Here is a 22,718-nt window from a genome sequence, read left to right as displayed (position 1 = left end):
GTATAAAGCTAGACTGAGAAGTTAATAAATGCCTGGTACAATACAAATGCTGAGGGGTGAGGAGCGGGGACGAGCCTGCACCCCAGCTTCGCGGTATTCCTGCCTTGCTGAGCCAGTAGCAGAGGAAAGCAGCATCCCCAGACTCGTCAGGTTGATGAAGGAAAAGTGGCTCCAACCTATTCCCTGTCCCACCAGATTTTGGCCGTTAGGGCAGTCGGGCGATGGGGATGGGTCACCGGGCAGTGCCAGGGGGAAGCACCAAAGCCTCTTGGGGCTGCGGAGGGTTGGCGTTATAGACATGACCTGCTCCACAGCGATGCTTTCAACTGACCAGCAGCAGGGTTTAAGCCAACAAGTGGGCATCTTTCAGGAAAAGAGGCTGGGAGGAGTTTGGGGTTTATATTTCTTCATCTCAAGCACAGCTAGGGAAAACAAGTGTTTTCAGGGCTCCCAGCTCCATTTCTCTCTGCAAAATGTTCTTTTGCAAAATTGATAATTTCCGTAGGTTGAGAGAGTCTCAAAGGAACTTTTCTGTCAAGCATCTAAAAAGTACCGTTATTTCTCTTCCCTGCCTTAACAGCATCTCGAGATTTACATTTTAGCTCACTCAAGATATCTCAACTATCTGTTTTTTGCGTAAATTTCATGGTGAACAAAGCAAAATAATCCCATTTTTAGGTGGTTAGTGCAGCAGTGTTTGGGTTGCAGAAACCGTGCAGAGTGCTGGTGTTTATCATTTCATATACTTTAAAAAAGTATTTTAAAAATTTTTTTGTTCATTTTGTTTTGTTTTGCCATAAGATGTTACTTTTCTTGGAAAGCATCTAGAATAATGAAGCAGCTGGTGGCCTAGTCTCCTCCTTGGTGTGCGGAGAATGAAGGATGGCTGGGGTAGCTGGAGTTATCCTCTGCGTGCTGCGGGCTACATACACACAGGCAATTCGTGAGAACCAGGCGGTGTGTGGTAGCTCATAAATCACCGTCACCTGTTTCGTACGTGTACTCACTAGGACACTGCACAGGAGCCAGCAGATGCAAATCTCCCCAGCTCCTCTCCGTGACTGTGCGGGTGTTTGTGTGGCATGGCTCATGTAGGTGAGGACATGACGCCTGCATGAATGCCTGATCTGAATTCGCCTGATCCTGGAGTTGTGATGCATTTCAGGGAAGTGATGCTTTCGTGCCAAGGAGAACTGCTTCCCCTGCCTGGAGCTGGCCTGGAGTAAGCATGCCCCCACAGGAGGCTGCTCAAGGGCTGCCCACGCAGGGATGCTCAGGACAAACAAACTCGGGCAAGACCCATTTTCCTTTTCATTACTAATTACCTACCTGTTGCAAAAAATTTGGCATTTCTGTATAAAACATGTTTGTGACTCCTTCATTTCACTGTTGACTAACTCCAGGCTTTCAAAAGCAGTAGCAGATCTCCCAGAACCATGAAATTGTTTAAAAGATCTGAAATATGTATGTGTATATATATGTATATATATATACATTACCAACTTGTTTCTGAGCTGTTATGTTAAACCCAAATCATATTCTCATACCCACAAGGGGTGGAAACTTTTTGCATACTTTCTGAAGAGGATTGGGCGGCATGAGTACAACAGCAAGGGACTGGATTTAATAACCCTGGAGATTTCTTCCTGCTTTATGTTTCCTAAAGTGAGGATCCTCGCAGAAATTTCACTAGCTGGGTCTTTAGGAAAAGCACCAAAAATTGTGAGGCTCATTATACAGTCCTAAGAAGCAATGGCACCATACATATGTATTTATCCTAAGCAGAGGTTAGAGATCAGGGGAAAGACAGGGCTGTGTTGCACTATAGGCAATTTTGTTGTTCTTTAAAAGCCTTTTATTCATAGGGGTGGTTTTGGTCCTTGTTGGGTTACTGGTGATGTAGGGTGATGGTGATGTAGGGTGACTTTTGCGCGCTGGACACAGTGCTAAAAATCCAAGATTTCAGATAGTGGATTCGGTGTAAGATAACTGGACTGAGCCCATTAAATACAGAAACTGCTCAGCCCTGGGCTTGCAGCCTACGATGGGAGAACGGGAAATTTGACCCGAAAGAGGGAGGAAGGGCAGCAGAAGGCAGCCAGCCAAGTCCAAAAAGGAGTGGAAGTGTAAATAGCACAAAATCTGCAGCTATCCTGTATGTTTATTTCTCTTTTACAATTCAGTGAAACTAGCATTTTTTTGCCTTACTCCGAGATGGTGCAAAGCGGGAAGCAGCTTCCCTTTTATCTATGAATAAACATGCAGCTTTTTCTATTCTAAGCTCTTAAAAAATGGTTTTGGTTGTGTAACAGCTCCTGGCCTCTCAGCTCCTCCAGTAGCCATGATGCTCTTTCAGGAAATCAAGTCGTATCTTCCTTTGAAAAGAAGCAAAAAAATATCTTCTTAACCTGCTGGGAAGGAGCAAAAGACTCTGAGTGATTTCTTTGGGGTTTGCCAGCTGACATTCCTCTGGCCAGATAACAAGAGTGTGAAGTTTCAAACTCAAATACTTCAGCTGGAGCTGAAAATGCAGGTTGTGCTCTTGGTGCTGCTGAGGCAATCGATAAGCTTCTACCTCTTTTCTTGAGGGACTAGCAGGGTGTTTTGCTGCATGTATTTCTTTTACTCAGAGCGTTCCCATGACCATTTATTACCTCTTTACCTATCCTTTGCAGACCTGTAGGCATGGTGTTTCTCAGGTGTGTATACACACATGTGCACAGCCGCTGCCAAAGGGGCAAATTTTTTATATCAGTTCTGTTCTTGCAGCTGCTGAAGCTAAACCTTCCTCTCCCATTTCTTTAGGGGGAAAAAAAAGGCAAAAATGAGGAAAGCCAGCTTTAGCTTTGGGATGCAGCAGGTGAGTCCCTTTAAGGAGGAGAAGGGCAATTTTGATGGCATTTTGTTGAAGTTCCCAGTAGCCAAACAGAGCTTGTTCTGGTACTTGTCTGCTGCAGCAGATGTTTTGTGGGTATTTCCAGTCCTAACTGCAGCAGTGGTACCTTTGGACATCAGCGTGTGAGTGCGCTCCACTATCTGCTTGGCCTAAGAAATGTGGATTTTTTTTTCCCCAAGAGGCCCCCACCATTTGTCATGTTACTGTAACAGGGCTGGAGCACCAAATCTTTCAAATTCTGCGTCTGTCAGTGGAAAAGGGAGTTGCTGCAATTCCTGTCAGTCGGCATTCCCGGGTGCTGGTGAAGAAAATAAATTGCCAGTCAGAGAGTGGAAGGGATGGATGCTATTTTCTCCTTTTTGTTTTCCCTGACTTACATAGCTTTTACCTCTTTTGTAGGTATCAGAAGTTCTGCTTGCCTTCAGAAAGGTCTAAGTACTGAGATTCCCAGGATGTAAGAAATGCAGCGCTGTGAGTAGTTTTTTCTTTCTATTTTCCTTTAAATGAGAAACCCAAGCTTGCTCGAACAAAAGGAAGATTTTTTTAGGTTTTTTTAAGACACTTTAAGAAATGTTTACAGCAAGCAAATCCAGTCTTTTGGAACCAGTTGTGTGCCTTTGGCACCTCTTTGCAACCCACAAAATAAAGTCAGCATTGTATTACCACATAGGCTGAATAATTATCTTGCTGCAGATATGAACCACATGAATGCATTTAACTGAGAATATGGTCAGCAGAATGGACCATTAGCACCATCTGAAGCTTGTTTGTTGTTTCCAAGCTCTACCAGCCATTGAAATACAAAATCTTGCTGGAGAGTTGAGGTGAGGCATTCCTCAGGAAGAAAGCCTGCATCTTTTGAAAGGAGAGAAGAACACAAATTTGCTGTGAGTTGTTTTTGTGTGTGTTCACAGCACCCCAGCCCTGTTATCAAAACAGAAAACTGTCTAATATTGAGCTCTTCCCTGATCTGGTAAAATAACTTTGGAGGAACTTTTACACCATGGGAGATACCTGCATGCTTCGCTCCCTCCCTTGCTCCAAAGCAGTTCAGCCGGGAGCTTTTTTTTGTGTGTGTGTATATATATTAAAAAAATAATAAAAGTATATATTTAGGGAGCAGCTGCACTATGGCCTTTTCCTGTGCATTGCTAAAGGGTCTGGGCTGTGATTTCCCAGCAGCTGTGGCTGGTTTGCAGCTCTCCAGGTGGACCAGCCGGGGCTGCACTAGACGGACCTCAGCAAGCCCGGACTGGAGCCCCTGGCCATGTGTCTGACACAGCGCGGGCTCCTGGGGCAGCTCCTCTAGGCTGGTGCAAGGCTGGATAACAAGGCTAAAATTTGGATTGGGGGTTTGGATGCCATTGCTCTGGGCTTCACTGCTTTTCTGTAAGTAAATTTTCTTAGTGAAGGGGTTGAATTAGGGGTTTTTTTGAGGTTTTTAAAATCAGCCTAACTCCTGTCCCATTTTTACCCTGTTCTATGGTGATGGAAATCTATGGTTACTTGGAAATCAGCAGAGTTTTGTTTCCATTTTTATTTCGGTGGCTTACAGCCTGTTTTCTGTTACAGCAACACAAATCTGTTTGGGCTAGAGCAGAATAAAACCCCAAATTGAAATCAGCCTGAAAAAAAGAAAGGGCTATGTTTTATTAACAGGAGAGAAAGCGGGTTCATCAGTGTTTGGTAAAGACGTGGTAAACATTTCTTAATAAATACCTAACAAGCATTCAGAAACTGGTAAGCAAAAAAACTGAATAAGGAATCCTACTTTCCGCGTTTTGTGAAGGATGCTGGCAATGAGTGCAGTTACTGGGAGAAAAGGGATGTGAAGTTATGACGATGTTTCAAATTGATCCTCCCTCAGTAAGGTCCATAGCTCATATTCTCCCTTTGAATCACAAACGTTTTCTCCTAACTCCTCGGTGTTTAAACTGTCACATGAGACCTGCTAATTGAGCTGTGGGGTTTATTTTTTCAGTCACTTACAAAGCATTGCACAGGGTGGGCTCTGGCCTCTTTTTTTACATCTGTGTTGGCTCTGGAGTGATGGGAAGAGTAGATACTGATTTAGGTGAAAAAAATTCATCAGCCACATGTACATATTGTGTCTCTCAAAGTATATCCAATACACTGGAAATGCTCTTTGCTCATCTCAAAAGCAAAGTTTGATTGGCTTTTTGTTTTTCTGTTAAGTAGGCAGTGGTGAAATTTGGTAAGTGTTTCTGAGGTCCTAATGAATCTGTGTCCTAATGCATCCCGTGGTGGTTGCTTCCACAAAAGGAATGAACAAAGGGACCTGCTCCTGCTTTTCAGAGGTGGACCACTAGTCCCAGGTAGATGTTGTCTGTGTCAAAGCAGTGATGCTGAGGGTGGCATGCAGTCTGTGGGTGCCTCTGAGATATCATAGCTGTGTTAAGAGGGTGAGAGAGAAAACAAGAGCAGGCTGCTTGGAAGCTGCCCAGGTAACTCTATATGGTCTCAGATGGCTCTGAAATTATTGCAGCGAGATGTAGTCATTGCTCAGCAGTGAAAGGAGACTGTAAATTCCCATTTACCTGTCTCGTGCTGCTCTGGCTGTGTGGCAGAAGCCCAAGCAAAGTGCAAGATGGCTGCAGTGGGGTGATGCCGACCGAGAAACTATGTCCTGCTCAGAAGCTCAGCGAGAAACCAGAGCTGGAAGAGCTCGGTTCCGGTACGTCCACTCTCTGCATCCCCTTCCAGTATTGTCCTGCAGAATGTTTCAGGACCAGGTGTTCAGCAAGATATTTGATGGAGAAAGGGGAAAGGAGGCTTCTTTGCCATTTCCCTTTTTCCGTTTGGCCCCCAGCAACCAGAGGGTGAAACTTGCCCTCGGCTGCTCCCAGAGGTGCTGTCCCCTGCGAGGGGTGGCAGCGTGGGATGCAGCAGTGGTTTGGGGTGGCTCTGGCTGACACCCATGCAGAGGGAACCTAGACCAAGTGCTGCTGTGCTGTGTTATGAGTGGTCAGGGATGGTGTTGGTTTGGGGAGCTCCTGCCACTTCCAGTGGGCTTGGGGACATTGATGAGCGAAAAGAGGCAGGGCAGGGAGCTGCGAGCAGCATTTGCTTCACCTGTTAGGCTTTAATACACCTCCCCTTTGTAAGGCAGCATGTCTCTTCTGCTATTTAACAACAATACCCTCTTTTTTTATGGGCAAGATTCCCCTGATGGGGTTTTGTTCTCTGGGCAGTGCAAGGCAGAGCCATCTCTTTGGGGGGGACCAAGCCCTGGGAGGATGCAGGGGGAGGGTTTCCTTCAGGTTGTATGTGCTTGAGGAGAATCATCTTCACCTGTATCACGGTGGTGTGGCTGCTCTCCCACCCCAGGACGCTGTGTGTGAGGACAGGTTGGTGAGTTGGCTGCAGATCAGGTGCGGCCTCGGGGGTGCCCGGGGCAGGCTGCAGCGTTGGGCTGCAGAGGCATAGCAGGTCTGGCAAGAGAGCACGGAGGGCAGAGCAGCACTTTTCATGTGTTGGAAGAACTTGGGGAAAAGTAACTCGGAAAAATTAACTGGTTTATGTTAAGGCTTCTGGATGTGTAACTATAAAGGAGATACTTGTTGCAGTGGACTGTTCTCTACCAGATAAGATTTAGTTGGGTTTAGAGGCTTCAGGTTTTGAGTGTGGTGGTGTTTTTTTGTTGTTGTTGTTACTTGGAGCTTGAGCAGTGAATTTGCAAACATTTTCTATCAAAGCAAAGAAAGGCTCTGACAGCAGTGTGTCCTACGAGTGCCAGTGCTATGGACAGTAATAGCTTTGCGAAATGCGTCAGTGGTGCTGCCTCCTTGGTCTTACATGGGGCAAGAGATTCAGCTCCAGCTGGGGCAGCCCTCCAAGGCTGAAACCATCACTTGTACTTATCACCAGAAAAGCCACCTCTCTAAACAGTGCACTCCTCACAAAATCAATGCACATTTCCCTCATGCTCAGTCGGGCAACCATCCAGACATGTTGGGCAGACTGCATTTTATTTTTAAAAAGGGTGGGAAAATAGTGCTATAACTGAAGAACAGAGATGGGGAGAAGTTGGTTGGAGAGCAGGAGATACTTAGTCAGGAGAGGCGAGGCTTAGCCAAAAGCCTCCATTGCTCCCTTCGTCTCAGACCTGGAAGCCAGGCTTAGGCATTGGATCATGCTGGTGGTTCCCAGCTGGGAAGGGGTAAGGAGATTTCTTCCATGTGACTGCAGACTCGCAGTTCGTCCTGTAGCTGAGGGGAGGAAAGAGGGCAGGTTTTCCAAGTGCTCAGCGCTGCCTGGGCTTTGGTAAGGATGGGGTTGCTGCTGCCTGGCTCTCCAGCAGCCCCAGCGTGGGGGTCCTTCGGGACCTTACTATGTAGACAGGAGTTGATGATGTCTGAAGAGGTGAAAGCAGGTTTTGTTCCAGTCGTCTTATTTTTGATCGTGTCTCTTCTTCCTTTTCTTTTCCATTAAGCATGATGTCACAAATGACATCAGTCCAATAACTGCTTGTGGTTGTCATAGTCACAGCCTGTGACACCCAAACAAAGCAGCAGGAAACTGAAGCTGGCATACAAATGCTGTAATATTCATCACATTCCTTTCAGTTAATAACTACGTGGTTAGGTATTTATTTTCCATTTGAAAAAAAGAGGAGCGGGGGGTTAAAAGCACAAACTTGAGTCATTGAGTGGGAGGAAGGCTGTCCCCAGCTCCATCTGAGCAATGCAGCTGCTCTTCTCCCTCCTGGTCCTCTTCCCCCACACCAGCGTTGCTCTGGACCTCAACTGCTTGACTCCCTCCTGCAGCCATTCCCATCATTGCAGACTACGTGGCTATGCCACGGCATGGACGAAGGCAATGGGAGAAGTCCCACCGCCTCTAACAGAAGCTGTCTCCCTAAAGAAAAGCCTTGCAAGGGCTGACAGCAAGTGCCAGCAGCAGCCGTGGGTCAGCTGGCTTTGACTGCTGGGCGGCTGAGGTTGCCATCTTTGCGGTGCATGGACAGAGAGTGTAGAAGGGTTTTTTCAGCTTGGTTGGGGATGAGATGTGATTGGGAGGGTGGGAGGGATCGTTGGGTTTTTTTGTTTTGTTTTTTTTTTTAAGTCTGTAAAATAAGCTATTCTGGGTGAGCAGCAGAGCTGGTTTGCCCTTGCAAGGTTTAATCTCTGCTCCTTCGGAGTTTTTCACAGTTGGCCTGATGGTAGGAAGGCACCTGCTGCAAGAAATAATTCCAATAATTTAAAAAAAAAAAATTTACAGAAATAGATCTGGTGTGAGCACCACATTTACAAGATGAGTGCTGGAGGTGGGTGGTCAGGGCTTGCTGGGAAGGAGCTGCATAAGCCCCTTGCTGCCGCGGGCACATGGGAAGCTGCCATCCTCACACCCCTCGCCAAAACCTCCCTTGTCCAGCACCATCCCCCTTCGTGCCCCCACGAGGACGTACTGACCCCAAGTGCTCCGGCGTGGCTTCTCCAAAATATTTGGGCACATGGTTTCTGGGCTGAGCCTGGATAACTACCCAGCCCTGCCTCAGCCAGGGGCAGGCAGCGAGCGCGCAGGGGGCAGAGTCCAGCAGCGAGCGCTGCCCAGCTCGGGGGAGATGTGGATTCAGGCATTTGGTGCCACAGCTCCCGCGGGCGCTTGCATGGGGGTGCTCATTATATAATAGCTGGTGGTTGATTAATATGCTGTGAGTCAGAAACGCCAGGGTATTTTAGCTTTCTCTAGTTGCTATGGCAACATTATTTTAACAAATAGCTTTTTAATAATTAATTAAAACTCAGCTTTTGGCAAGCCAGAGTAAGGACTGTTACAAATGCTACTACAAAGGGTTAGCAGTGAAGTGTATTTCAGAGCGACATTTTTTTGGTTGGTTTTTTTTTTTTCCCCCTTCCCAGAACTGTCAGCTTCCAAACCCCCCCCCCCCCTCCAAAAGCATGGTGGGGGGAATCACTAATTCATTAGTTGTGAGAAACGTATGCTTGTTCCTGAGACACAAAGCAAATATAATGCAAATGTGTAGTTACTCTTCACAATTGAAGGTTGTCACTTCTTTAATGTATAGTGCCAAGCCAGCTCCATAAGGACAGAGCAGTATGATAGCGTTTGTTAATCGCTGCTTTGTCGCTGGCGTTCCTTCTTCTACCTTTGCCTGCCGGATGAGATCATTCCCATTTTGTTTGCTTCATGTTCCCTCTGTGTCAGGTTGGATGCTTTTCCCTTGCCAGCTTGTGGAGGAGGCTGGTGCTGTGTCCGGATCAGGCTCTGGACTGGTTCCTAGTCTTTTTTTAGGTGAGCTCCTCTGCTCCCTGATACCGAATGATTCTGCAATGGAGACAAATGAACAGAAAACTCAGTCTCCAGAGAAAAATAAATATTTAACAGCTCTCTTTGTAAATACCCTTTATTTATAGAACAGTCGCAGGTTCTATCATGCTTGGTAAATGGGGATGCTTTTTATGCAAGAATTCTGCCTTGAGGGACTCGGTGGATACTTAATGTCATCTATGATATAATAATGAAATAAATGCGTCGCTCTTACGGGATTCCCTCCCAGCCTCTATTTTCTGTGATTAACTTCAGTATCGCACACTTTGTCTCTATTCACATTGCATCCCTTAATCTTGTACTAAAAACTTATTTGGAAGATAACATCTTTATTTCCTGAGGGGAGGGCAAGGCTTTTGAGTGTTTTGACTCATGCCAAGGAGTCTGAAACTATATGTACCTCCATCACAAATCACGGTGGTGTCTCGCCAGGTCCCTGGGGTTGATGTGCTCAGCCTCTCGCTCTCCCAGAGGCTGGGATGGTGCTGTTATCCCATCTTATAAATGGAGAAAGGTAGGCCTGGAGAGATGGACCTAGGATGTGTTTCACCCCACCTGCCTGTAAGTTAAGCAGTTATTCTATAGTAGCCATCTAACCACTTCTGGGATCAGTTGAGAGACTGCACTGTTTGCAGAGATGTTTCACCCTGCTTTAGGACAGAAGTTTGAGTCAGGTTGCAGTTGTAACCCTCAGAGTTACCCATATCTCCCCAGTCACTCTAAGCTAGAAATTAGATGGGGAAAATTAGGTGAGAGAAGTGCCATCTTGCACAAAAGATCTTCTGTACACATTTCTATAGGTGGTCTGTAACGGTGTCCCGGGCTGGAGGATGTCCTCACTCATTACACTGCTCTGGTCATGTAGTGTCGGGTCTCCCTTCCAAAGCAGCACAGCTAATCTCTGCTGCATGTTGCTCACAGGTGGGTATCCAGGATCGAACAGCTCAGAGGGAGATGCAAACCCAGTTCCCAGGCATGTAAACTGAGGTGGAAAAGATTTTCCTGAACTCATCTAGCAAGTCAGGAAGAGAGCTAAGGCTTTCCTTTCTGTTTGTGCTGGAGGTGTACCGTTGCAACCAAAGTTATAGTGATAATATTATTGCTGCTGTAATATTGCAAACAGTATGGGTGTGTTAGGCGGTTCTTTAAAGCATCCTTCTGAGTTGCATCCCGTGCTTCTTGGTATGCTAAGTTTTTTTTTAATCTCTGTTTAAACCTTTTTGGTAGCTGATGGCAACCTCAAGGAGCCCAAGGAGCTGTGATGGGAGCGTGGTGTCTGGGTGGATAGTGACAAGCACAGAGCAGCACATGCTCACAGCTGCCCAGGTCAGCTGCTGGTTCCCGAGAGGTCTGGGAAGGAATCCTTTCTATTTCCTACCAGTAAGGAACTGAAATGTGCTGCAGAAATCAAATTTGACTGGTTTCATAGCAAACGTGGGTCTCCATGAGGCTTGCAGGGCAGCAGCCGGATGGCAGGAGGTCCTGCCATGCCGGAGGGGCAGCGTGGAGGGACAGGCGGTGACTGTTGTGGGGGAAGCTGACAAGCAGATGGATGAAGCTGGCATTGCCGGTGGAGCGGAGGAGGCGAGCGCTGCTACGTTAACGAATGCGATCAGGCAACCGCAGAGTGGCAAGGGGGTTGAGAGGTTTGAACCGAATGCCCTGGCTAAGGGGAGGCTATGGAGCCACTCTTGGGGAGGAGGTGGGAAGGGTTTGGTGATGGTGACTAGCACGGGTAGGGGTCTGAGCAGTGATGCTTTTGACTATTACAGTGTGGAGGGTTAAGTGGCTGAAATGAGAATTGTGGTAAGAAGGCAGAGAAATAATGTTTCTACCTGGAATTTTCATTCTGCAGCAAAATTTTGAGAAAGATACAGAGAAGAATGCTGCAGGATAGCGATCCTGCTTGTGCTATGTGCTGCAGTATAGGAGAAATGCCCCCAGCTTACAGGTGAGAGAGACGTGGCCGACAGCCAAAATATGGGCAGTAGAGCAGATGGGAGAGCAGGGAAGGTCAGGAGCACCGCCATCCGTGAGCGGAGGTGGCACTGAGGCAAGCAGTGGGCTGTTGGGGAGGGATAGCCATGCCAGGAGCCGGTGTGGTGGAGCAGACTCGGCTGTGAGCGATTTGGGGAATCCCTGTTGCATATTGCTCCTGAGTGCCATGCTGGGTGGCAGGTCTAGATGGTCAGATCTGCCCTGGAAAACGGTTCCCGAGGAGGGAAATCAGGTTAGTCAGGAAGGGAAAAAAGTAGAAGACGAGAGCCTATATTTTTGTTTAGGTAGGTGTGCACTGGAGTTGTACTGGAAAAGATGAAATGTGATTTGCAAGGGGAAATAAAGGCTCCCCTGCAAACACAGACTGGTGTAAAAGAGTTTACCTGCTGGGTCCCCAGCTAAGCCTCAACTACTCAGCTTCTCTGTATGGGTGTAATATGCTATATGGATTCTCAGTTTACAGTAATTTGGGACTGGCACGTCATCTGAAGAAGCATGACATGCATTCTGGCAGGTCTGACTTTTCCTGCCCCTGAGGATAAGGATGGATCCAGTCTGGCACAAAGCCCTGCGCAGGAGAGAAGGGCACATCTCTCCTGAGTGAGTGCTCAGAGATATTGCAGTAGCAAGGACTCCCCAAAATGAAGCCCAAGGGCCTTTCTTTTTTTTTATGGTGGTTTAGGATCCATGCACACACCTTGTATTGCAAGGCGGTGATCTGTCTCAAATCCCCATGTAACTGAGCATGGGGTCTCTTCCCCTCACCCAAACACTCACTCCCTATGCTTAAAGCTAACCCAGGCATTGTTTGCTTTCGTCTTCACTGGTCCCAGCTAATGTAAAACACATGCTGCTACTTTGATGTCTGCCTGGTAAGCAAAAGCAAGAATATAAAGGGATGGAATAGAGAGTCGGATGAATTGAAAAGAGAGAGATGGGAAGTGACAAAAATTGCAGTGAACTTTCCTGGAGCTTCCCATCTCCACCTGTCCCAGACCTTTCCTTTCTCTTCTGCTGTCGTCAGTAGTTTTTGGTACTGTTGTCTTCTCGGTGGCTGCTTGCTTGCTAGGGTGTCTGTTGGAAATTAGGCAGGGTTGATATCCTGAAAGCAGGAGCACTTGAATCTGTGAGTCTGCGTTTGTATTGGAGAAGACACTCTGGTCTCGTGACCTGGCAAATGTGATGAGGGGCGAGTATCCCATGCTTTGCAACATGAATAGTTTCACACAACGCAACTGTGATATTTGCATGGGTAACGTGTGCTTAGTCCCAGTTTTGCTGTTGGTGTAGTTAGGGTAGAGCATCACATACGCACTGAGCACAGTAGTGGTCTCTGAGTTGTCTCGGTTTTCACTGTCAACATTAGTCATGACTCAGGTATAAACAATCTGGCATGTTTCCTGTCTGCACTTCTCCAAGCACGGTCTTCTGCTTGCACGCCTCAAACCAGACTGTAACTGCATTTGCCGCGCTCTGAAATCCAGCCAGGCTTGCTACAGTTGAATCAAACCCCACAGTGCTCAGGGTGGCTGGGTTTCAGATGCTGCCGTGAGTGTGTGTAGGAAGGGCAGGGAGCGAGTGCAGTGCTCGGGATCTACTACAGGAGGAGACTCGAGCTCCAGCAGGATTGGGAATGGTCTTGCATTTATTGTTATTATTTGTTATTAGTATTATATTTAAATATATTTTATTTATATATAATTGTCCTGGTTTCAGCTGGGATAGAGTTAATTTTTTTCCTAGTAGCTGGTATAGTGCTGTGTTTTGGATTTTGTGTGAGAATAATGTTGATAACACACTGATGTTTTAGTTGTTGCTAAATAATGCTTACGCTAAGTCAAGGACTTTTCAACTTCTCATGCTCTACTGACTGAGAAGGCTGGAGATGCGCAAGAAGCTGCGAAGGGGCACAGCCAGGACAGCTGACCCAAACTGGCCAAAGGGCTATTCCATACCATATTATGTCATGCTCAGTATATAAGCTAGGGGAAAGCTGGCTGGGGGGCTGCTGCTTGGGAACTAGCTGAGCATCGGTCAGCGGGTGGTGAGCAATTGTGTTGTGCATCACTTATTTTGTATATTCTTTTATCATTATTATTATTCTGTCCTATTAAACTGTCTTTATCTCAACCCACGAATCTTACTTTTTTTTTTATGATTCTCTCCCCCATCTCACTACGGGGTTGGGGGAGCGAGGGAACAGCTGTGTGGTGTTTAGTTGTCTACCGGGTTAAACCACAACAGTCCTTTTGGCGCCCAACGTGGGGCTCAACGGGTTGAGATTAATGACAGATCTGACCAGAACACATTAGAAGAAATTTGTTATAAACATTCATGATATTAGTTTGATAGTCGCTGGTCACAATGTTGATTAATTTGCTCTCAGGGTTGTTGTGGTTGTTCTCAGAGTTGTGTTATGTAACACCTTATTTGCCATATATGTTCCCTGTTGTGCTGTTTATCACCTCTGGGAGCTGGGTCAAGGTTATCATTTTGCTGTACTTTGTAGCACTGGCTTATGACATGATAAAATGGCTGGTCATGAGACTAATCTGGTGTTTGTACTCGGCATTGCCATCATCTCCATACTTCGGGAACCATCTCTTGGAAACTGTTAATAGTTACATTTTTTACCTTTTCTCCTCAGAGAGCCAATTTATGGGGGAGACACCTTCCTTCACCTTCCCCTTCTCCTCCAGGCTAGTTACAATAATTCTTGAGAATTTTGCATATTCTTGGGATGTTCAGACCAGCATGTTCCTGTTGCTCCTTCCCCTGAATGTTTTTCAGGTCTTGTTTAAAGTTAAACAACTACTTAAGAATACCACCCGGGGATCTGCCCCAAGGCTGGTTGGTTATGAGTGGCAGGGTGTGTGCGATAGTATGGGCAAGTACGTAGGACACTGGGCACCTCCAGTGTTTTGGAACTTCACCCCTGAACTAGTGCAGAATCCTAAAAAACTAGTAAAGTGTTTGGAAAAAGTATGCTCTCACCCTGGCAGCTCCAGAGAGAGACAAATCACTGCAACATGCTGGGGCCTGCTCCATGCCTACCGAACCCTGTTCAACACTATTCAGTACCCTCAAGGGGAAGAGAAGGACTCTGGATCTGACAACAAAGTGATAGGCACTGCGGCTGCTCTGACCCTGGCGATAGGCACTGCAGCTGAACCAGAGAACTAGCTTGTGCCAGTATCAGTCACCCCTATACACGGGAAGAAATGTTGGAAGCAGAAGTCAGCTCATTTAGTAAGGGAAAGAGTAGGGCTATCATGAGAAGAGGAAGAACTCATAAATGAGATGGTAACCATGCGATCCCTATTCCTGAGTGAGCTGCGACATATGCAAAATGATTTTGGCCATCGTCCAGGCAAGCACATTGTCACCAGGCTGCTCCGATGCTGGATAATGCAGCCAGTAGCCTGGAATTAGAGGGTAGGGAAGCCAAACAGCTGGGATCCCTTTCTAGGGAAGGAGGCATTGACAAAGCGATTGGAAAAGGGGCACCAGTCCTCAGCCTCTGGAGGTGACTCCTGTCAGGCGTGAAGGAAAGGTATCCCTTCAAGGCAGATGTTATATGTCACCCAGACAAGTGGACTACCATGAGAGAGGTATCTAGTACCTGAAGGAATTAGCCATGCTGAAGGTGATTTATGATGACCTGGACAACAAGCAGTTATCCAAAGATCCAGATGAAGTCAGGTGTACGTGACCCATGTGGCGGAAGTTTGGAGGGAGTGCACCAGAGTTGCATGCCAACTCATTGGCAGGAATAACCTGGAAGGATGGAGAGGAACCAATGGTGGATGAATTGGCTGTCCAGCTCTGGCAATACGAAGAAAATATTTCTTCCTCCCTCATCTCGTCTGTGGAGAAACTGTCCCGGGAGTTCCAGCAACTCAAAGAGGATAGGTCCTACTCCCTACTTGTAGGGACCAGTATCTAAGTTATTAGGAGTAAGCATCCCTCTGCTCAAGAGAGAGAATATAGAGGGTACACACCACGGGACACACTGTGGTTTTACCTGCATGACCACAGAGAGGACATGAGGAAGTGGGATGGAAAACCTGCCTTGACCCTAGAGGCATGGGTACGTGAGTTGCAAGGAAAAACAATCACAAATGGGGGTTCTTCCAGGAAAATTGCTGCTCCAGTTTCCAGTGGGCCATTCCCCAGACAGAGTAGAAGGGCTTATCTCACTTCTGATTTAATGAAGGAACTCCTGACTTGTACTTACAAGAAGTGGGTAACTAATACTGTGACCAGGACTAGAGGGGCCCTGCCTCCAGCCAGGTGGAGGAAAGGGACAACTGGATTGACTGGACTTTGAGAATTCGATGGCCTGGCGCATCAGACCCACAGGAGTATAAGGCTCTAGTGGACACCGGTGCACAGTGTAGCCCAATGCCATCAAGCTATAAGGGGGCAGAACCCATCTGTATTTGTGGAGTGACAGGGGGATCCCAACAGCTGACTGCACTGGAGGCTGAAGTGAGCACAACTGGGAATGAGTGGCAAAAGCACCCCATTGTGACTGGCCCAGAGGCTCCGTGCATCCTTGGCACAGACTACCTCAGGAGAGGGTATTTCAAGGACCCACAAGGGTACCGGTGGGCTTTTGGTATAGCTGCCTTGGAGACGGAGGAAATAATTAAACAGTTGTCCACCCTGCCTGGTCTCTCGGAGGACCCTTCTGTTGTGGGGTTGCTGAGGGTTGAAGAACAACAGGTGCCGATTGCACAACGTTGCACCGGCAGCAATATCACACCAACCGAGACTCCCTGATCCCCATCCAGCAGCTGATTCATCGACTGGAGAGCCAAGGAGTGATCAGCAAGACTCACCCACCCTTTAACAGTCCCATATGGCCAGTGCAAAAGTCTAATGGAGAGTGGAGACTAACAGTAGACTATCATGGCCTGAACAAAGTCACACTGCTGCTGAGTGCTGCTGTGCCAGACATGCTGGAACTTCAATACAGACTGGAGTCAAAGGCAGCCAAGTGGTATGCCACAATTGATATCGCTAATGCCTTTTTCTCAGTCCCTCTGGCAGCAGAGTGCAGGCCACAGTTTGCTTTCACTTGGATGGGTGTCCAGTACACCTGGAATCGACTGCTCCAGGGGTGGACGCACAGCCCTACCATTTGCCATGGACTCATCCAGACTGGATGGGAACAGGGAAGACAGGCTGGGTTATTCCTGCTTCAGGCAAGGGAAAACCCATTTGGGGGGTGGGGCAGAGTGAATGGCTGTGTGGTGTTTAGCTGCCTGCCAGGTTAAACCACAACAATAATAAATATATATTTAATCATAAGTAATGATTAGGTATTATTATTTACTATATAAATACAAAGAGGAACTGCAATTATTTTTAGTTCTGTTGTAAAGCATTCAGTGGATCCCTGTGCTGGTATGACCTTGCTCTCTGATGGTTTTCTCTTAAGTAAAAGAGCCTGCTGAGTGGCCATGGACAGGCCATCCCTCTGATACTGGAGGAGTGCGGAGAAGTAGCAGCTTTATTCTTTGATCTTGCTTCTGCTGGAGCCAGTAGCAAAATTTCGGAGGACTTCAATGAGCCAGGATCAGCCCCTCTAAGAATACTGCCAAGGCACTTGGAGAAAGCACTTGTGAGTAGGTGAAAGAAGCAGCCCATACGTGCCTGCGGGAGGGAAGGGAGCACACCCTTAATAGGGGTTGCTTCATTATAAACACGTTCCTTTTAGTGCATGTTATCAAAAGGAAAGAAACTTCTGCAGCGGTAGCATATCATGTAGTGCTGCCTGTTGCAATGGTAAGTTTTGGCCCATTATGATAGAAATTGTGCCACTTTTTATAAGAGAAGATCCAAAAGCACCTTACTTTACTCTCTGTGAAAAACTAAAGGGTACATTTTGTGCGTGTCATGAGGACCTCTGAGCATCTCTTTCCAGCTGAGTCTGGCTGAGCAATTGTGTCATTTGGATGAACTCCTGACTGTGTACATTAGCCTCACACTAGCCCTGACCACTGGAGGCGGCAGTGAAATTGGAGGTACGCCCTGTATGTTAAAAGTGGTATAAAGCCACCGGAGCTTGCCACAACGTACGTCACCTTCGGGGATCCCGGAGAGGGTTTTTGAGCTTAAGAAGTAGACATGGCAGGCTGGGCGTTGGGTTTGCATGCCCTGGCATGTGCCCACAGTGGTGGCACAGGCAGGTATGAGGGGATGGTGGTGCACATCTCCCTTCCCAGTGGAGAATGGCTCCAATGTGTCCTTAAGCCTGAGGCTGACCAGGTGAAAAAAAAAATCCTGTGCTCAGCCCCTGAGATGGCCCTGGCATCACTCTGCAGTCATGGTGTATCTGGTCCACGCACAGCTGTGTGCTCAGGGACATGATAAATGGAGAGGAGGGAGATGGTGGTCTCCAAACAGCCGCTGTGGTGGCAGCGGGGAAGGAAACAGTGTTTTAGCTGCCCTTGGTTTTGGTAGAGGGGTAGGTGACTCCAAAAGAGCATTTGAATAGCAAAACAAGTAGCAAGGTATTTTGAGGGTTTCATAAGCTAGTTGCAAAAGGAATAAACATGAAAAAAATCTCATTTATGAGGGTGAGGAGTTTGTAGGCTGCAGCTCCGAGCAGCATCCCCGGGTTAGGAGTGCTGTGTAGCACAGCACTTACAGGTGATGGAGCCCTGTGATCGTTCCAGTATGTTGGTTTGCTTCAGGCTCATGGAGGCTCAGCTCCATACCTGCCTAGCACCTCTCTCTGCTTGTCTGTCCATGCTCTCCTTGTCCAGAGGCACTGGGTCTGCATGGGGGGGCTTACTGTGCCATTGGCAGTGGCTGGGGCTTCCCACTTCACAAATATTAAAAAACAAAAAAACAACTAGTAGGTTTAGCTGGTGAATTACCCCTGCAAATCACAGTCCCTGCTTTGGACACCTGGCTTCTGCAGCATGTCACTTGTCTCCCAGCAAATACACAGCTGTGCCCATCACATATCTGGCCAGTCATAGATATGTGTTGAAACTGTTGCTTTTCCTCCCAAAAACCTTGGTCTGTTTACCGTGCGTCAGTGGGACAGAGCACTGGGCTCAGGTGTCGTGTCCTCTTCCTTGGGTGCCTGAAACATATGCCTGTAAACTTAGCAGTAGTAACATCAACATCCCGAGCTCTGAGCGATGTACGGCATCAATAGCACGACAGCTGCTGGAAAATTGCAGAGTCCCTTTCCAAGACCCCTTCCCAACACCCTGAGCACCAAGGTGATGCCATACCAACTGCCTGCTGGCTATCAAAAGCCTCCTTTAAAACGTGATGCTTTTGTGCTGCTTTCAAACCCCAAAATTTTGCAATAAATGATGATTTCAAAATGCATCAGTTCTTGCCCCCTGCGATGCATGTCTGGCCTCCTCTGGGCCTGGCATAGTGTCTGATGAGGCAGAGGCCCCTGGGGCGCATTGAGCATTACAGCGTGCTCACGTTTTGTGTCATTGCTGCCACCGTCTAGTGCCAGGCCTGTTCTGGGGGAGAAACCACCCTCTTTTGCGCAGCCCCATCAGTTGCTATCAATCATCTCACTTTGCTTTTCAGGAGGCTCTAGCAGGATTAGCCTTGCTGGCACCCTCCGACACTCAGTCCTGAGATCTCCAAAAGGAGGGATAATCCCTGGTGTCACCTCCCAGGAGGCCGTGACATTCAAAAACTTCAAGTAACTAGTTGTGCTTTCTGGTTTAGATAGCACTATTTGAGGGAAGGAGCCAGCCGTCCCGTTTGCTTCGGCAAGAGTAGCCGGGGCATTGCGTAAAGACCTCGGTGTGTGTCCTGGTGTTTCCCCTCGCTCTTCCTGCTGGTAGGAGGCTTGGCTGGGATGGCAGTGCGGACCCAGATAACATCATAGCTGGCATATTTGCTGGGGTTTATGTGCCAGTGCTATGTCAGACACCTATATGAAATGCATAGGTTTTTGGTTGTGGTTTGTTGTTCTTTTTTCCAGGACACTGAACTCCTGTGGGTCCCATTAAATTGCTTGGAGGTTTGGGTACTGGACACATCTGAAAATTAGTCTGCAGCTGCTTTACAAAGGCTGGATTTTATTCCAGGCAATTGGAAGCTCAGGGAGGGGGGCAGGGCTTTGTATTCTTGTGAGTTAATTTGGTGGATTTTTTTTTTTTTTAATTTGGTCAAAAGGATGACTGATAGCATGGCTAGATCCACGCACACTGCCAGCCTATGCATTCTTTCCCGCGTGGGTTACAGAGGTGACTGGTGTTCCTCTGCTGCTCCTTATCCAAGACCCTCTTCAGCAGAGGCTGGGTGCCAAATTGCTTTGTGCACCTTCAGTACAGCAGCAGTTAACTCGAGGTGAGTCATGTTTCATAGGAAGTCCAGGACGGTGGTCCCCTCTTCGCAAAGGTTGACGTCATTCTGGTGGACACCACTTGCTCTTTGCGCTCTGCAGGGTAGAAGCATACTCAGCTCTTTGCCTTCGTTGGACTGAAGGGATTGAACAAAATTTGTCGGACTGCATCAGTTGAAATTTGTTTGGTTTAATCTTAAGACATGTTTGCCTGCAAGGGGCTATTGTCAGAAACAGTAACACTTGGTGTTACTTGTTCCTGAGCCACCAATTGTAGAGCACCTAGCTTATTCCTCAAAATTGCTATTTTTATTGTAGTATAAATGGTTAGTAGAGAGTTTTGAAGAGTATGTGTTAACTCATGGAGACAGCAATATTTAAAGACTTTTTTTTTTTTACCTTCAAAGCAATTTACAGCTGATAATCCTCCTAACTCCCCTTTGAGCAGGGAAATAGTGTGTAAATTCTTTGGGACAGGGATTGGGACTTGTTTGGTTTTGTAGCACTGAAGTCGTGATTGGGGAAAAGCTGTTGACCTGGGAAAACCTTGCTATAAAAATCCTGCCTAGTAATCATACAGCGAAACCACTTTACATGAATAGCTCAAAAATGCTGGAGAAGGTATTGGGATTGGGACATTTCTAGTCCTAACAGTTAAACCGTATCCTGTCTTTCTCAAATTTATGAAAAGCAGTTTTATCTGTCTCAGGAGGTTTTCTTTTGTTGTTTAAAGTTCCATAAATCTACATGGGAGATCTTCAAATTGGATGAGGGCTGTGTGACTAACTGAGGCATTTCTGAGTTAAGTTGTAACTTGAAGCATAAGAAAATAAAGGTTCTCTTGGCTTGTTGCATTAGTAGGATATATTTGAACCAGTGTGTTGCATGTCATTAAACATATGGTGAATCACATCTGACATACATGCCAAAAAGAGTCTGAGATAATGGGACCAAAATGTCATGCAGTAACAATATTCACATAACAGAGTAATTTCCTGGAATATAATCTTCGGGGAATGTAAAATTAAATTTGAAAATGTATCCCCATTTCTATCTTGCCCCTTGTAAAGTAAAACCACTGGAAATTGTTAATGCCTTGGTTGTTATTACAGCAGCTTGTGAGTGTTAAGCTTCTTGGTGGGTCTCGAGTGCCTTTTTCCTACCCCTACCCCAGCTTCACCTGTCCAAGGGCAAAGTGAATCGGTGCACCATCCACCTGTAGCATCACTACACTCACGCTGCCTGTGGTGGAGATTCCCCGTAGAGATATGGATGTCTTCTGCTTTGTTCATCATGTCTGCCAGCTGTTCTTCAAGTCTTCAGGACTCCTGAAACAGTGACCGTTTTGGGTAACACCGCTGCTGCGTGTGATCTAATGGATAGAAAAAGATTCTCTGGGCTTGTTTTGGGTTTATAGGACATACTCAACTAAAAGGTGTTGCGTGTAGTTCAGCATATTGCATGCAGTTAAGCGTATAGCAAACCAGTGCTGGCACAAACAGTGGTGTTCTCCAGGGATCTTTTGCACCTTAAGAGAAAGTATAATCTAGTCTAATTATGGTAACCTATCCTAAAACTGCAGTAATTACACTTAAGAGATTGCTAAGGTTGTAGGGTAGGGTTTTCTGAAAGTCAGCTTCCAAATCTGCTTAGTCTGTCCCTAGTCTGTGTTTTAAACACTGACTTCAGCTTCTAGCTAATCTTCTTTAACTTCCACCGTGTTAGTCAAGCAGCTAATTTACTGGGAACTCTTACAGGCTCCAGTCTGTTTACACAGTCCTTATTGAATTAGATTGGAAAAGCACTGTGGAATTTGAAAGAAAAGCAGAATGTGGATTTGTGATCTTTCCTTTTTTGTAGTCTTTTTGAAGGAGGAAGCCTGGGGTGTCTTCATCTATGTGTAGATACAAATCGCTAGCAAAAGTAAAGCAAAAATGTGTTTTATCATTGCTGCCTTGACCAATGTGCTGAGCCTTCAGAGTTGAGATGGGTACGCCTTGTAGGCTGGGCTAAAAATTGGGCAGGAGTGAGGGGATGTTGCAGCTCCTGTGCATTTGGCGTGGGAGAGGAAAGCCTGGAGCCCGTGACCAGGGCTCTGCTGGTAGAGGGAAGGTGCTGCTGCGGGGCGGGATTCAGCAGCAGCAAGGCTGGCCTTTTGGCCATTTGAGCTGAATTCAGGAGGACTGTAGGAGGCTAAGGGCAAAGCTGTTTCTTACTTACTCTCCTCTTCCCTTCTCTCTAAGTCCTTGTAGCCCTCTGCTGCTGCCTATTCCTTTCTCTCCCCCTTCCCCTGGTCAGCAACCCAAAAACCAGTTGAGGTGCAACCCAACACCTGCTGTTTTCATCATCTACCTACAAATCACCCTCCTTCCCTTCTTCCCCTTAGGAAAACCCTGCACTATCATCCATGCACGTGCACACCACACAAAATAAACTTACGTCCCCACCAGGATAAATGCTGTATTAAAATCACACATATAACACCATCAAAGCTCTGGTTTAAGCAGGGCAGATGGAAAATGCCCTGCTGACCTAATGCCCATTAAAAAAAAAAATCTGTAGCTGGTGTCAATGCGCTGCTTTCTTCTTTTCCTTTCTTTCCTTTTCTTTATCATTTCTGTGTCTTCTCTTCTTAAGAACTTCAGTGCTGCATTAAAGAGATTACAGGTGCTTTTCATCTTTACCTTTCTTTTCCCCCCAATTTTATTTCTTCCCAGTAAGCCTCAGGGTTTTTTGTTGGTTTTTTTATTTATTTATTTTAAGGCAATTGATTTATAACTCTCCTACCTGCTGGGAAAGATTGACCCACTACTGAGCATCTTTAGACAGCCCTTCTTTTGAGTCACTCGGGACTGGAAGCAAACAGAGGTCTGGGTTCAAAGGTGTTTCTTTCCTGGTGCTATTTACACCCTAAGGAAGCAGCAATGGTGTGTGCTGCTTTTGTATAGCTTGATATATGTCGTGTGTGTATGCACCTGCATCTTGAAATGGGGTTGTCCAAGGAGGAAAGACTTCCCACCCCACCCCCAACACCCTCTTGATTTCTTACTTCAGATCTGAATGAAATCTCATCGCAGTTTTTCCACCCTTTTTCTCTCATAGTATGCTTTTGGTGGGTTTTTGCTGGGTGGTTTTGGGGATGGTGATGGCTTTATGCAGACCTCAGGCATTGCT

General features: G+C 46.7%; 1 protein-coding gene across 7 annotated transcripts in view; it reads left to right on the top strand.

Moving 5' to 3' along the window:
* The window catches only part of ZHX2 (zinc fingers and homeoboxes 2), an 80,712-nt gene that overhangs the window by 28,666 nt on the left and 29,328 nt on the right, over positions 1-22,718 (top strand). For 3 of the 7 annotated variants that reach the window (XM_072851950.1, XM_072851951.1, XM_072851952.1), the window contains 2 exons: positions 2,806-2,860; positions 3,296-3,367. The exons of 1 other annotated variant lie outside the window; for it this stretch is intronic. The gene's annotated coding sequence lies outside the window, so the exon portion shown is untranslated. The remainder of the gene's footprint in view (positions 1-2,805; positions 2,861-3,295; positions 3,368-22,718) is intronic. 3 more of the 7 variants (XM_072851954.1, XM_072851953.1, XM_072851955.1) reach the window with 1 other exon arrangement.

The sequence above is a fragment of the Ciconia boyciana genome, chromosome 2 (genome assembly GCF_034638445.1).
Source record: "Ciconia boyciana chromosome 2, ASM3463844v1, whole genome shotgun sequence".
Classification (NCBI taxonomy): domain Eukaryota; kingdom Metazoa; phylum Chordata; class Aves; order Ciconiiformes; family Ciconiidae; genus Ciconia; species Ciconia boyciana.
This window is presented reverse-complemented; position numbering and strand designations above follow the sequence as displayed.